At 41.0% G+C, this 11,901-nt stretch overlaps 1 pseudogene; it reads left to right on the top strand.

Moving 5' to 3' along the window:
- Window positions 1–1,793: 1,793 nt before the first annotated feature.
- Window positions 1,794–5,335, top strand: LOC109304264 (annotated as a pseudogene).
- Window positions 5,336–11,901: the final 6,566 nt, after the last annotated feature.

Below are 11,901 nucleotides of genomic sequence, written 5' to 3'. Positions count from 1 at the left end.
CCTGAGCATGGCAGTACGCCCCCTGCAAAAAGGCTCCATCAACACTCTCACCAGTCACTACTCCACTGCCAACACCACTGGCGGCATCTGCGTGTGGTCCATGATCGCCACTGGCTGCTGCCACTGCTGTTGGTGCCTGAGGGTGGTTGCTGACATCCTTGTTGGCGCTTGCCATCCCCCCTCCCACCGCTGATGGTGTCGGTGGTGTCTGTGGGAACTCTGCACTTACCACCCCAGGGTTCCCATTGCTGCGCTCCCACTGCTGCCAGTGCAGCCGTGCCCCCTCTGCTGCTGGAAGGCACGTGCTGTTCCTGCTCTAGGTACTGGTATTGATTCAGAAAGAAGATATACAATTTGAAGGGGAAAAAAAGAAGTAATACACACTGACAACTTGTTAGTGATGTCTCCTCAAGAAGCAAATCCAATGGTATTCTTTTATGTTATGTATCTGTTTCAGTAGAATAGTTTGATTATTAGGAGGTAAGTGTTTGAGAGTGTTGACATGGCTTTTCTTGATAAAGGTATGGTGAGAATTAGGAGAAAAAAAGGAAGGCCCTTTTCATTTTATTTAATTCAGAAACTGTTGTGTCCAAATATTCCAACAAAAGCTGTGCACTGTTTTTAATTTAGTTGTATCACAGATGAGAAGATCAATTATGCATCAATCCATCATAGAAGAGTTTCTACTTTAACATCCATTCTACTCTCCATTGAATGATTTCTGCACACCATGCACAATTTCCTTTGCATGTACTCTATTATACTGTGGGGCATTACTTCTGTGCAAGTTATTACATTTTGCATATATACCTGGGGACATGTTAGGGCACATTTTATAAAACAATCAATACCTAAATGAAGTTGTTCAACCATTACTGGTGAAATACAGAGATTGGTTCTTTATAAGGAGATTATCATCACTAGCATGAAGGAGAGAACTGGACAGCTCTCAGTATTACCCTTGGGTATTAAGTATTCTTATTTCTAGCAATCAGGTTGACCTACTAATTACCTGACAAACAGGAAGGTCAGGTATTTGCTACCTGAATAAATTACTGATAAGTATATACCAGGTTTTCCAAGAGGACTACAATCAATTTTTAAAAAGTATAAGACAAAGTTTCTAGGGCTAGGCATTAGTATTCTCCACTTGTTCATATTATAATGATTCTTCTCATCATTTGCATGAGTGTACTGAAGGTTTCAGTGCCTGAAAACTGAATAGTTTGACTGATTCCTCCTTCCCCTACCCCACAGAGATCATGCACATATATTTCTTTATGCTCATTTTAATGTTAAATTGCTATTTTCTTCTCCTACTACAATTATGAAGCATTCTTATGATATAAGCAATTAAATATACTTTTCACATATTCTTCTACCAACATTTATTTTTTAAATAATATTATATAGCACAAATGTGGTGAATGGATCTCTCCCTTGATATTTACCTCGAAGTACATAACCTTTTTATATAATTGTCAATAACTATATACTGGCTAGTTTCTATTTGATGCTCAAATGTTCTAAAAGCTGAAATATAGATAATTGTACTTTTCCAGAAGTCCATAACACAAATACAGTAAAAGCTGCGTTATCTGGCACTTTACCATCTGGAATTCTCTATTAACTGGCATCTGTCATAGACACCATTTTGCCAATCGGGATGCTGCTGAGCAGTGTCACTAGCAGCAGTCTCATCCACCATCCACCATTTTGATCATGTTGTGAACACATTGAGCTTGTGTTTTTGTTGTGACTTTATTGCTGAATATTTCACCCATCCTGCAACTATGGCTAGCAATACTCCATCAACAAGCAGAGGGCAGAAGCAAAAGTGTGTTGTTTTGATGATTAAGCAGAAATTACACATAATTAAGCACCTGGAAAAAGAAGAAAACAGGAACAGGTTGATGCAGGAGTTCAATGTTGGCTCGTCTATGATCTACAACATCAAGGCACAGAGGGCAGAGTTACTTCAGTTCATGACGAATTCTGAGACAAGTAAAGCAATTGAGCAATGCCATACTCTGCACAAACCAAAACTGGAACAATTAGACAATGCAGCAAAACCCCCAGTCTTTCTTTTTTTAAATTTATTTTAAAATGCATTCCCATCCCTTCCCCAACCATTTCTGACTTTTTCCTCTTGCCCTCTATTCCCTATAGATAAGTATAAGTAAGCTAAGATGTAGGATAAGCTTTAACATTTTATTTTAGGTAGTAAATGTTATTGCTCTCTCGCCTCTTTGCTAATAAATACCCTGCTATTTTGATATAGATATCCACTGTTTTATAAGTGATAATTATTATGTTTGTATTGATTTTTTTTACTGCTTTTATATTGTGTAATCACTGTTTTAGGCCTATATATGTAAATTAGCATAAGTCATGTCAAGTTTCCATCTTGTAATGCCAAGCCTCCATCTTATCCACATGCCCAGTTGTGTAACCTATAACTCACCTATGTTGTGTAACCTATAACCCCTCCTATGTAACTTGGTTCATGAATGAGTGGGGATGAATGAGGGTGCTTGAGAGACAATGGCAGTAGGTCTAAAAATAGCTCCCTCTGAATGACCGAACCATCAACACCAATACCTGGACCAATGACCCAGCCCTTGGAACCACCCTCAGCATTCAAGAAACAAAAGATGAAGCAACCCACCATTCTGCCAAGGCTGCACATGCTCAGTAAGAACACCTGGAACCCTCTGGAGTAGGACTGACCTTGCCTGGACAGGCTGTTCCGTAAGAGATCAGAGGTAGTCTGCCCCATAAAAGGGGTAGTGAAGATGGACTCCTTGGGATGCCCTTTCTATCTGGACTAGCACCACGCCACACCATCTATACACCCTGAGGCCCTGCCAGTGACCGCCCCCAGGACAACACCTACTGGACAAGGACCCCTTTCCAGCCTGGATAGGTAGCTATCACCCCCCACCCCCTCTTCAACCAAGGACTTGGCTTCTGCTTCTCTTCCTCACCTGGACTCCAACCCTTCCACTGAGCCTCTTTCTCCTACTGCCATTGTGAGTGCTTGTGTGCGTGTGCACACGTGTGTGTGTGTGTGTGTGAGAACCAATAACTTCATGGGGCTGTATAGTGTGTTGTCTGTTTAATAAAACTGTTATTTGGACCCCTAAGTTGGGTTTTGCTTTACTATGGTTTGGCCCTGCTCCAATCTCTGCTCCTCGCTCCTCTAACTTCTGTCTCATTTCTCCCTCTCCTGCTTCTGGCTCACTGCCACCTCCAACACCTGTCCTGAGCACCAGGTTTCCGCCTCAGTTTCTTTCCTGGTTGTCTCCTCCTTGCCACCACTTATCTGCCCCTCCCCCCCAATATCTCAGCTGTCTGCCTCAGTTTTCAGCCCCATGCTCCCAGGTTTCTGTCTCTCTCTCTTTCCTGGCTGTCTCCTCCTTGCCACAAGCCTTTTTTTTTTCTTTCCCTTGCACCAGTGATCTCGAGTAAACTTGGGGCCACTTGATCGTAAGTAAACCCAAGCCTCAGTTCCTCAGCTTGCTTCTCTCTAGTCCACTGGTTCTGGCAACTTTCACTCCCTACACTTTAACTCTCTGTCTCTTACTTTAACCTTCCCCCAAGTATCCGAGGTACCCCAAGCTGTACCATCCAAGTTAGGAACTTACCTGTGTGTATGTGTAGGTGGGTTGTATGTGTGTGAACTGGTCAGTGTGTATATATGTCATTGTGTGCATGATATATGAATTAGTGATCTGTGTATGTGTACTGAGTGTGCGGGTATGGACAATTGATTTTTGTCTAACTTTTGGGTGTATAGTGTATGTGCTTGAATTGGTGATAGGTGTGCATGTGCCTCAGCTGGTTTGAATGTGTATGTGCCTGGGTTGGTACTGTGTGTGTGTGTATGCATGTAATTGCTTTGAGTGTTTGTATATGTGCAATTGTGTCACCCTCCTGTCTAAAAGTGCAATATTGAGATCCTGAGAGTTGGCCTGACCCCACAGGGCAACAACAAGAGATTGTATGAATGGTTTGCCTTAAATGTTTGGAGGGAGCTCCAATTTCTGGCCCAAGCTGATCAAAAAAGCAAAAGACTTCTATGAACAAATGGGAATGACCTGCATTTTTTCAGATGGATGGTTGTCTTGCTTCAAACTTTGCCATGGTATCAGAAGCCTTGATGTGTCTGGAGGAAAAAAAATCTGGTGATCATGAGGCTGCTGAAAAATATTGTGAATTTTCCCAGGAATTGGTTGTGGAGCATGGCATAATCCCAGAGCAGATCTACAATGCTGATGAAACTGGCCCTTTTTGACATTGTTTGCCAACTTCTACCCTGGCTGGTGCAGGTGAGGTTTGTGCAGCTGGTTTTAAGCAAAGCAAGGACCACCTGACTGTGCTTATGTGTGCAAATGCAGCAGGCACACATAGATTCAAGTTGCTAGTGGTGGAAAAATTCAGGTGACCAATAGCATTCAAGGGTGTCATTTATCTACCTGTTGAGTACAAGGCACAACCTAATGCATGGATGGACAAGGAAATATTTTTGCACTTGTTTCACTATGTCTTTGTACCAGCAGTGAAAGAGCATCTGAAGAAACTTGGAAAACCAGAAGACACAAAAGTTATTCTGATTTTAGATAACTGTGAAGCTCACCCTCCTGAAACAGAGTTAGTGTCTGGAAATATTTTTACCATCGTCCTGCCTGCAAATGTCACCTCACTCATACAGCCTATGGATCAGGGAATTATTGAAAACCTGAAATCCACCTACAGAAGGGATTTTAGGAGGAAGCTTCTCAACTATGAAGGCAGTCTCCAAGAATTTCAGTCACAGTACACCATTAAGGATGTCATTTTCAATGTGGCATGTGCCTGGTGTTCTGTGAAGAGTACAACTTTAAGGAAGGCTTGGAGAAAATTGTGAGCAGCAGTGATGTTTGGAGAGGGATCTTCTGATGAAGAAGAATTTGCAGGTTTCAATGTGAGACAGAAAAAAGAATCATTAAAAGAGATTCTTGATGTCCTTCAAAATGCTGACTCCACTAACCCACTCACTAAACTCAAAGATACTGAATTTGAAGAGTGGGTGAACGTTGATCAAGACCTTGATGTTGCACAAACCCTTACTGATGCTGAAATTATAGAAAAGGTTGTGCATCCTGACAGATCTAGTGCACCTGAACAAGACTCAGAAGAAGACCACAGTGAAGAAACTAAAGTGGCTTGGGCTACTGCTACACAATGTCTGGAAACATTCTTGAAATTTGCTGAGCAGCAGTCTTCTTATTCTGCTCAGGAAGTGATGCAACTTCATGTTGTTCACAACAATTTTCTGAAAAAAAGCAAGTGACTTGCAAGCAGGCAGATATCTGCAGGTTGCTTCAAAGAGCTTCTGCAGCTTGTGTCAAGGAGCCAGGCTGCTTGTGTCAAGGATCAGATACTAGTATTGATGTTGATGATCCTCAAGAAGAGCCACACTCTGAAGCAGAGCCAAGTTCTGAGGCAACCTCTGATCCCAAGGTGCCTTCAGAAGCAGCTGAGGGGCAGTAATAGTATACTATTTACTTTATTATTTCTTATATCATAGTTAAAATATTTAAAGTTAAAATAGTTACAATATTTGAAGTTGTTATATCATAGTTAAATGTTATATTAAAAGTTATAATAATGTTATATTAAAATGTTATATTAAAAGTTGTTTTATCACAGTTAAAATGAAGGTTTAGTTTCTTTCTTGAAAAAAAACATAAGTATAACTCTCAGATAACCGTCATATTTGATTAACCGGCACCCCCCATTCCCCATGGATGCCAGTTAACAGAGCTTTTATTGTATTTTACATTTTGCTAATGATTATGTTCAAGTAAGAATTTTTGTGTTGTGCAAAAACTTATATTATTCATCTATTTTCAGCTTCAATAAAGATTTAGTAGCTAAAAAATTAAAAGCTAAGAATTTCTTTATTTTATATTAGACACCAATCTAAATGATATTAACTGAGGTTTAAAGCATGCTGCGGCTAGCCTTAAGACCAGAAAGCACTTAAGTATGTACTTCAGGCCTTCTTTGTTAGCAGATATTTGAATACCTGAAATTAAGCCCTGGTCCCATTAAAGTCAATAGCAAAATTCCGAATTCCCAATTTACAGTCACTGCTGAGGCATAATCTAACTTTTGACTGCTGTATCATTAAAGAGATTTGAACATTGTGGACAGTACCATTTTAATAAGTAAAAAATGATGGAGCAGAAATAAAAGATAACTACCACTAACCACTGAGACTGACTCTGTTTTATAAGTGTAATTGCAGCAAAGATCTTGTATAGCTACATGTGGCAATAAGTTCTCAACAAGTGAATAAAAGTTTTATTTCTGCTGGAAGCTTGGTTGAATGAAAAGTATTACCAAAAAACCCGTCACTTCTCATATATTTCTTGGATCAGAGACATAACACAGCAGCAGGGCAGCAGAAGCACTCAGGGCAGTGCTGACTGCCACATCGCCAGTGGCAGTGTCTGTTTTTCTGGAACCACCCCCCAGAAAGACAGTGCCTGGGTTTGCTACATTGGTCACTCCTCCACTTTAGTTACACTATTTTCCTGGATCATCCTGGCTATAACAGCATCCTAAAGCTTCTCTGCTATTCTTGGATGCCAGGCATTTATCTTTTCCTTCAGTGCAATTATGCAAGATCCTCAGAGAATGCTAATACTTTAGCTAGATAGCTCAGCAGTTATGTAGGGCATGTCTACACTGGGTTGAGCAAAGCTAGGAAGAGCTGCGGTAAAAATATGAACTGGCATATTTCTCCACACGAGCTATCTACCAAGGAAGTAAAGGTCCTTTAGCCCCTTATCAATGCATCCAAACACTGTTCTCAGTTCTGGCCATTCTCCACACTGTCCAAACTGTGGCAGATGGCTTTTGGGGGGCATATATACATGAAGCAAAAGCAGTGAAGCTAAGCATGGTTTCACAGAGGCACTATCTAACATAGTATAGACATGCCCTCCAAGTCATGTAGCAAAAATTTGAGTGCACTGAAGCCAAGAGATACTGCCTCCTTTAATTTAATCCTGGCAGAAAGATCAGTATGAAAGCATCTTGTTGCACTTTGGCTCCCTCCCTATTGATAAAGGCATTAAGATGTCACCAATGCTTTATAACTTTAAAAGTATTCAAAAGAAATAGTGCCCAAATATAATATAGCCTGTTGCAGTACAAGCAAACCTTGTCAAGATCTTTACTCTTTACTTGCAACTCTCAATTTTGCTTCTTTTCCCTTTCCTCCTTCAACAGTTGAAAATCAAGGCTATCATACAGTATATCTAGAAAGATGTCCCAAGGCAAGCTGGCCAGCTTTGTTATGATTGAAGCTTAATTAAATGGTTAGTAGCATGCACAGGGGACAGTTGGGAAATTCCTTTGTATGGCACCCAAGAACCAGAATTTTAATTGTAATGGCAGTCAAACATATAAGCTATCTTTTTTGCTAGTGTTGAATATTGAATATGTAGGACAAGTGACATTTGTGAAGGTGAAAACAGACATTTCATCCCAATTTAACTATGTCCACTTCTGCTGCTGCTGTGGATTCTGGTGTCAGTTCTGACAGCCTTCGTGATGAATGGCGTGGGTGTTTCTTGACAGCTTGAATGTGAAAGGCTAAGACAGAAGACAAAATCTTCAAGTACTAGAAGACTATTTGCTTGGACACTACCTGATAAGATTTATGGATTAGTGTCTACTAGATAATTTGATGCAACCTAAAAACCTAAAAAGTAAAAACTGATTGTGCATAAATACCAAACAGTTATAAAGCATGTTGATGGCATACAAGTGCATTTATTAAAAGGGAATTATTTAAGAAGCAGTTACATGAAGGTGAAAAATTAGTTCTAAGCTATTACAAAGAAACCCATAATCCTCTTGGAAGGAGAAACTCATTAGTAGTGGTTCACAGCAGGACTTGAGGGTAGGAATAGCAATTAACTGAGCTTGCACATGACCTGATGCCTCCATGCAAATAGAAATTGGACACCACATGACTCAAGAACATTCCCCTTACCCAGTATCACCAGGTTGTTAGAGTAATCCTGTTGTCATCAGTACTTTCTATGTGCACTTTTTTGTTCAGAAGACTGGTCTGCTGCTCAAGGTACTAGGCTGGGAGTCAGGAGTCTGCACACATTTTCTGGCTTTCTTACAACATTTCTAATTTCTTTATGACCATAAACAAATCACTGAATTAGCAGGTGAATGTAAATTAGTACTTCCTACCACATGTAGGTGTTGTGAGGTACAAATTAATAGATGTATGAGACACTCAGATACCTCCAGTATGAGGAGTGCAGGAGGTGTGAGTATATAATGTCAACTACATATCCTACTTATGATGTGAACTTTGATCATAACTAATTAGCAACTACTAATCAGGTTTAACCACTAAAAAGGTTGGGGTTTTTTAGCTGCGATTGTGAAGTCCAGTATTTAGGCTTAGATTGCTCTAATTGGCTCCATGAGAAAGTGGGACCACAATGGCTGGAAAATGACTGAGAATGCAGGGAGGAAATCTAATTTTAACAAAGAGGATAAACATTCAAAAATGGATATTTTTATCTTAATGATTAGATTGATAAATATTTTATTCTATATGATGACAAAAGTGAAACCAACAATTTAATCCTGATGTTTAAATAACCATGGTGTTTTAAACAAAATCCATCATACAACAAAAATACTTGAGCCAAAATATTAATGAAAGCATGAAAAAGATCAATAATAAAAGAAGGCAACAGATATATAAATATAACTATGGGAAGGGTTCAATTAAGAGCTAAGAATAACTTGCTATACCTATAGAAGGAAAGAAACTGAGAGAACAGGGAATGAGAGTTGAAATGTATTTAGAAAAGTATCAAGGATGCATCAAATAAAATATATAGAGAGAGACACATTATTTATTAAAGAGACCAGGTACAACTACACTAAAAAATAACATCAAACCTTTTCTCTAAGGAATCTCATTTAAATTAGTTAGCAGTTACTCCCTTGAGTAGCTGGAGATATTTTAAATGGTTAAATTTACTCTTTATAAAAGGATATTACTTGTTGTATATTTTTTATCTCACTAGATAGCTATGGCAATATTCACTTTCATGATTATTCATCTATGTCAGTGCTTCTCATCCTCTATGTAAGTGCTTCTCAACCTTTCTTGACTCAAGGCACCTCTCTGAAAATGCTAGCTTGTCATTTTTGGACTACAGAAAAATAATTTATGAATTCTTCAGAACTCAGAAAAACCACAACAGGTCAGAATGCTTTTTTAGCACTATGGATTCCTGTTCAAAGTCTCTGGGTTTATCTTATGATTCATGGGTGCACCTACACAAGACATTTACTGTAGAGCTGACTAATTAGCTCTGCAGTCTACTTGTGCACAGGTACAAGTAAAGAGTACTAACCGAGTACTAACCTGGTAGGGAGTTTTTTCATGTACAGCAGTGCACATGTAGATGCTGTCCCAGCTGGCTGGGGGATGAGGAGTTTTAGTGCGGGAGCTGCCTGCTGGCTAGCCCCACACTGAAGCACCCTCATGCCCATCCAGACCCTCTGCATCACTCTGAGTCCTGTTGGAGCCACCCTGGGCTAGCAGGCTGACCTCTGGGGCTCCCTCCCTGCCAGGGCTGTTCCGACTGGGCTCCATGTTCTGCACATAAATAAACTCTGGAGCTGATTACTCCAGAGTTAATTGCTCCCTGGTTCATGTTCAAACAGTGTGCCCAGGAGCAAAAAACTCAGAAACAACAAGTTCCAGCATTTATTCACGTGCACTGATTGTATGTGTAGATGTGCCCCATTTGAAGTTGTTTGCATACCTAAGAGTACTAACGTTGAGTGATAATCTGGTGGAGATCCCTGGTGTATCTGCATGTGTCATTAGTGCTATATGGTTTTACTGCACAGTAATTTATTGCCCTGGGTACTCATTTGCATGTGCAGCCATTGGGAGCAGATTTGCTCCTCATAAGAGTAGCCTGCTCCTGGCTGCCTCTGGCCCTGTACCTTCCCTCTGCAGCAGCCAGGGGGATCTGGAGGCTCTAGCCAAAACTACCGGTGGGAAGGGGTACTTTTTAAAAGACACGCCCATGTGCTGCTCCCTGGCTACGTGCCTTTCTGGCCTGGAAAAGGCTGCAGCATGCTGGTGCAGCCCTCTCTGACCCTGTGCCCACCATGTGATAGCTGCTCCACCCCCTCACCCTGGGAGTGATCTTAGGTTCCTGGTCACAAACCTGCTTGCTGTCCTTCATTGCCTTGGCGACTGCTGCCTGGCCCAGATCAGTCTTGGCCCTGCCTGCCCTCCCATGCTGCACGGCCATGTGGCCAGGCTCACCACAGTGTCTGAAGCCCCCTGCCACTGTGCTGTTGCAGCCCAGCCTCCATGCTGCTGCCCAGACCCTGACAGGCATGTTGATGATACATAACTGGACACCACCACCGGTGCAGTCAACATGCTTCTGGGACTCCAGCCACACTGCTTGTGGGCTCACCGGGATAGCCAGGACTGGTGGCTGCATGCCATCCAGCACACCTGGGATGATGAGCAGTGGCTGGAGTCATTTTGCATGACCTGGGCCACCTTCCACAAGCTCTTCAAGCAGCTCTGCCCACACTTGGAGTGGCAGGCCACAACCATGCAGCTGCCCCTTCCCACAGAGACCTGGCTGGCTATCGCTTTGCTCAAGCTGGCCATACCCATCAGTCTGCAGTACACTGGCCACTCTAACTCAAGTAAGTGTCTAGTGGATGTATCTACACATGGAATTAATACAATGCAATCAACTCTGGAGCAGTTTGAGCTGGAGCAAAGTGCTCCTTACATGTGAGCCCAGGACAACAGCAATTTGAGCTGGCACGGAGCAGGCCCCTGGCTAGTTGGGCTGACTGGGAGCAATTTATGCCCTGGTCAGTATCCGGTCAGGTAATTTATGCCCCAGTCAGCATTTCAGCTGAGTACAGTATTACACCATAAAATAGTACTGTCCTCAACAGTACTATTTTATGGTGGAATTAATTAGCTTACTGTGCCCTATTACCAGCACACATGTATACGGTGATGCTTTACTGTGGAGCATTAGTCTACCCTGTAGTAATGTGCACACGAAGATGAACCTACTAGTGGCAACAGATATGGATTTGGGCTGTGGTGTTTTAAGTATAAATCAGTCCAATATCTCCAAAGACTGTTAGTAAAATGCTTAAACTCATAATATATGCACAGATATTTTTGGGACTAATGCATTCAGATAAAAAACGTTAATATTTTGTGCCCTTTGTACTCATGTGGCATACATCCAAAACTTACTCTTTTTAAAGGATTATAATTCATTATTATGTAAGATTTAGGTGTTTTGGTGATCATCATTTAGTGGAGTCCCATATTTGCAGTTCTGTGCAGTTCTGTTCTCCCTGGAGATCTCCTTCCAATTTTTCCATACATATTTGCATAGTGTATGGGCTGGTTTGGGAATAGTTAGCAGACTATTTTTGTGCTTCTCTCTAGACTCCAAATTTTATTACATTTCAAGCCCTCTACTTTCATTTCTACATATTCTGAAGGAAGAATATATTGTATAAAGGTTTTGGCTAACGTGTACCAATCGGCTAACTCTCTCCCACCCAGGTAGTTAGGCTACAGGTTGCCTGATGGGCAAGATTTACAAATTCCATCACTCATACTTCATCCACTACATTACATGCTTTAATATGTCTATAACATTCAGAATATTTTAGTTCTCCAACACACATAAAGCACTCCAGAAACTTTCAAAACCATCTAAGGATCTTGTTGTGACACCCTATTCTCATAAAATTTATCAACTTGGTTCAAATCTCACAGTAATATTTGAAAAT

Source organism: Gavialis gangeticus, unplaced genomic scaffold (assembly GCF_001723915.1).
Source record: "Gavialis gangeticus isolate Ggan-Ray unplaced genomic scaffold, GavGan_comp1, whole genome shotgun sequence".
Classification (NCBI taxonomy): domain Eukaryota; kingdom Metazoa; phylum Chordata; order Crocodylia; family Gavialidae; genus Gavialis; species Gavialis gangeticus.
This window is presented reverse-complemented; position numbering and strand designations above follow the sequence as displayed.